A 5117-nucleotide genomic window follows, 5' to 3' on the forward strand; every position below is an offset into this window, starting at 1 on the left:
TTCTAAATGTATTTCATAGTTTTCTTACAACAAATTTTGACATTTATGTTCTAGAACGATTCTTTGTTTTGCTTTAAGATTATTCACATAGTCATCATCAAGAAACTTTGTATTTATACTTTACAAACACATTATCTTCTTTATAACTACCAAAACAATCTTCTGCATTTCCTTTTGGATACCCAACATAAACACACATTTTTCTATCTTTTGATTTTAATTTGTTAGACTTCCTTTCTAGCACAAGTGCTGGACATCCCCAAAAGTGGAAGTATCATATACTAGGTTTTCACCCAATCCACAATTTGACATATGTCATAGGAACAAACTTTTGAAATCAGGTTTAGAAAATGTATAGTAATAATTGGAGTATATCTCCAAAAGAAATAAACAAACGAAAATACTAATAATGTACTTTACTATTTCTAAAAGAGTCTTATTCCTCGTTCATGTATGCACTCACTTAAAAGAAGCTATTGAGACTACATTCCTTTACAAAAGGAGCTCTAGATCATATTATCCTCTAAATAGAATTCATAGATTGGGAATATAACAAAACAATGGTTCTAAAAGCCCATCTTTCACCAACCTTGAATATCATTTAGATTAATAAAATCTAGACATAAGTGCCAAAACATACATTGCTAAAGGACGAAAACTTTCTCTTTAAAAGTAAAACATGTAAATTTCCATCTAATTTTCTTTTGGCAACTACTAGGACAACTCGCTTGTCCAACTGTTTAGTATTATAATTCCTCTTCTTATCACCCTTACCTTTCGGTTTATGCTAAGAATTTGAATTCAATCATATTGATCCTAGCCATAGCTTTTAGGATGTCTTCCTTTGTGTAGAACTCACTCATCAATTTAGATAATATAAAAGAAGATCAAATTCAAAAAAATTTGAATTTATCAAATGATTCTAACAAGGACTTATGGACCATATCCATATGAGATTAACATTTAATCTCTACATCCAAGAATTCCAATTCATTTTAAAAATAAAATATTTTCATAAAATGATATAGAATTGGAACTCCTTAAGCTTTTCTTAGCACTCAATATGATTTATACCAAAATTCTCATTTAGACTTAATATAAAGTCTAAATCTAGTACTAACTCTTGCATCTCATACTTGTAGCACAATTGAAATAGAAGCCAATGTAGCATTTCAATGGAAACTATGATCATATCATAATCTATCTTCCATCAATGCATTATGCATAGGAAAATATGACAATGCTGAATCGAATCATATTTATGTACTCTAGTTCCTTTAAGCACCATGTCCAAAATTATTTCTTAGTTAGTGTGATTCAATTAAAAAAGTAGCTTGAGAACAAAATTTATGACAACTTTATTTTGAGAATATGAACTTAATACTAGGACATTATATTTTGCATCCATAACCATATAGTATGGAACCTGAAAAACATACTATACTAGGTGCAACGACAACCTAATCCCGCAATTAATATTCCTCAGCATAGAGTGAATACCAACCACTATGATCAGGCGAGAATTACTCTCATTATTAATGTTATCATGGTAACTCTTACCAAACAAAAATAATTTGCCGCTCTTCCTTTGGCCTCTAAGTAATATTGACAAGAACTCAGCATAGAGAATACTATCAAACTTAGTCTAGTGTACACCATTGCCTAGAATCATGTGTAGCCACATTTCATCCCCTTAACAGGCTTATTATGTAGTGCCATGATAAAAAACACCCTCCGCATGGAATGCAAAGCTCAAGTCTAAGACAAGGTGTTTGATCAAACTACTATAAACCAAGAAATTCAATCCTATAGTACCATGAAATAAATACTCTTCGCGTGGAATGCTAAGCTCGAAGCAAAGACAAAGTATATATTTAAACTACTATGAACCAACAATGGAGGCCGTGAGATCCAACTCTTGTATCTCTCTCCCACTAGAAATTTTAAAACAAGTGGATTGTACTAAAATCATTGTGATCTCATCACAATTTTAACCCTACACATCATATGTGTTTAATTGTTTAAATTCGATGTGATGTTACTAAGTCACGTCACTATAGCGTAACGAACATTTGCGCAATCACAAAGAAGTTTAACCTTGTAATCTGTGAAATAAATACCCTCCGCATGGAATGTAAGACTCGAAGTCAAGACGAGGTATCTATTCACATTACAATAAACTTAACAAAAGGGTCATTTCAACACTCCCACTCGTTATTTGGGTCTTTCTTAAATAATTGTAATCCCATCACAACTAATAACCTTGCACTTAATCAAGACTTTAATCTCATTAGAATCACTAACTAAAATGGAAGTTCTAAACTATTTAGGATTCCTTAAACACTAATAAATCAAAAATTAGTTATATAGAACTCTATCCTTAATTTACTAAAGAAAAGTTCTAATCTCATTAGAAACTATATACCTTTTAATTAAGCTTTAATCTCATTAAAACTTCTAATTAAAAAAAAAATTAAGGACTTTTAAACAGACAACAATTCCAATCTCATTAGAATGTTTGTTAAAAGACAAGTCTCAAACCATTTAGGACTAAGAGTTCTATTTAACTAATATCTTTGATTTCATTAGGTCTTTTAGTTAGAACCATGTGTAATCTCATCACACACATCTTTGTTCTTTATAAATGTGAAAAACACTTAGAAAAAATTCTGAATACCCAATTCTCGATAGATCAAGAATGTACCATGATCGATCGAGAAAAGTTCCGGCTGCTCGATTGATCCTCGACAGATGCTCGATCGATCAAGAAAAATTCCACGAAACTCGATCGATGCTCGACAGATCCTCGATTGATTGAGAAAAATTCTACGAATCTCGATCGATGCTTGACAAATCCTCGATCGAGAAAAATTCCACAAAGCTCGATCAATGCTTGACAAATCCTCGATCAATCGAGAAACTTTCTATCAGCTCGATCGATGCTCGACAGATTCTCGATCGATCGAACGTCGTGAATTTCGAATTTTCCATAATTTTTCTAAGACAGTTTTTCAACGTTTTCAAGAGAAAAACAACCATCATATGAACATAATGGACATATATTGATATCTAAACTGAATATCATTGATGCTATAGCCTTAAAATTCAATTTAACATACTTAAACTCAAAATTAAACAACATCATAACATCAAAATCAGTTCTCATCAAATCATAGTTTCAACAACCATGCAGAAAATTAAATTTCTCATAACATGAAATTATTGTCCCTAACTCCAAAAGTCACAAAACATGTTATACAATTCAAATTGAAAACTGCTCAAATACCATTTGTTGGAAAAATGCATGGAAAAATGTATTTGTATCTCATGCAAACATGTGCAGCGGAAAAAATTAACGGATCTACTTCATTCGCAATTGATAACATGTACTATGTAAGTTTCAGAATTAGAGAACAAGAAAGCGTACCTTGGTGCGGTGAAATTCAAAACCGAAGATCAGAAGCACTTGGGAAGACTTTTAATCTTCACTCCAATTCCACTTAATGCCCAAGATTTGTGGTCTCTCAATCAATTTCTAAGGAGAGAATAGGAGAGTGTCCAACACTCACATACTCACCATTTCAGAATGATGTCTCACACCACACTTGAAAAGGTCTCATGAAAAACCTTCTATATATTAAAATTCTGTATGTTTTTCTCCTTATATATAACTGATTATCTAATTGGGCTAGCCTTTTGGGCCATTCCAATTGGGCTCTTGTGTGTGGCTTGGAGTGGGACCAAAAGAGACCAATAAGACATTAGCTCCAATGGGCCTTGGGCTTTTCTGTCAACTCTTGACAAGTACAAAGTTACCATTAACTATATTTAGTACCACTATATAAATATGGTTGCACTCTAGGCCTTATCTATAAATTATATCCCAAGACTTTATTATACATGCAACCCCTTCATTAAATATTCGTAGTAATACAAAGTCATGAATGTAGACTGCCACTTTGTAAATTACTACATCTTATCCTTGAGTACCTAGTTTAATCCTTTAAGTTATTCATTATATATTTATGAAATCCAATTCCATAAATATATATACTTTAGTAACTCCTTACTAAAGTGGTTGGGCCCAACTCTCTGAATAACCAAACCCATTAAATTTATCTTAAGGGAATATTTTGTATCTCTGTTAAGAGACTATGAATTCCATCTTGAGAATACATGTTTCATCAACACTAAATGTGGTTGCCCAATATACTGAGGTTTTGACCGTGACTAATAGATCTCACTCCTGATATATCAAAACAACCTACATCTCATGATCAGGTCCATTATTCTCTTAGGATTAAGAGTTCATGTAAATAGAAGTCGTGAGATTTATTATTCAAGTGAAAGTCGTTAGGAGAATAATAAATCTCACAGCGGTCTAGTTCAATATGTCTTAACTCTTAAAACATATCAACATACCAACTAGAAATCTCCATTTCCATGATCAAGACAAATCATCTTAGTTGATATGTTATAGTCTTCGCAGATGAAACGTCCAATTTCATCACCGACTACGAACTACATTTTAAGTTTACAACAAACTTGTGATTTACATCTTCTGTGACTAAATCACATACAATGCATCTCATGGACTAAGATAATGTCTCATTAGTTTATTTATAAATAGTCTCATATAATTAAACAATTTAATTATTTATTACATGCCAATAAATTGGATTTTAGGGCATAAACCCCAACACAATTACCCTATGCACTTTGGGGGTAAAGAACATCAATTCGATCCTCCACAAGAGCCACTCCTTATTCATTAGTGTATAGGATGGAAGTAGTCCTTCCCATTGAAATGGATGTCCGTTCACTAAGGACAGTATTGGAAAGTGTAATCCCCAAAGCAGATAAATTGCAAAGCAAATATGACTAGTTATGCTTGCTGGATGAGAAAAGACTCAAAGACTTGTATCACATTCATGGATACCTAAGGAGGCTCAGGAAAGCTTTTGACAAAAAAGTAAGAACAAGAGATTTGAAGTTGGGGGATCTAGTATTGAAAGAAATTCGAGCCCCAATTCAAGATGCAAACGGGAAGTTCAAGCAAAATTGGGCAGGTCCATACATTATCAAGCAGATATACACTAGGGGAGCAATAAGGTTAA

Source organism: Castanea sativa, chromosome 12, assembly GCF_040712315.1.
Source record: "Castanea sativa cultivar Marrone di Chiusa Pesio chromosome 12, ASM4071231v1".
Lineage (NCBI taxonomy): Eukaryota > Viridiplantae > Streptophyta > Magnoliopsida > Fagales > Fagaceae > Castanea > Castanea sativa.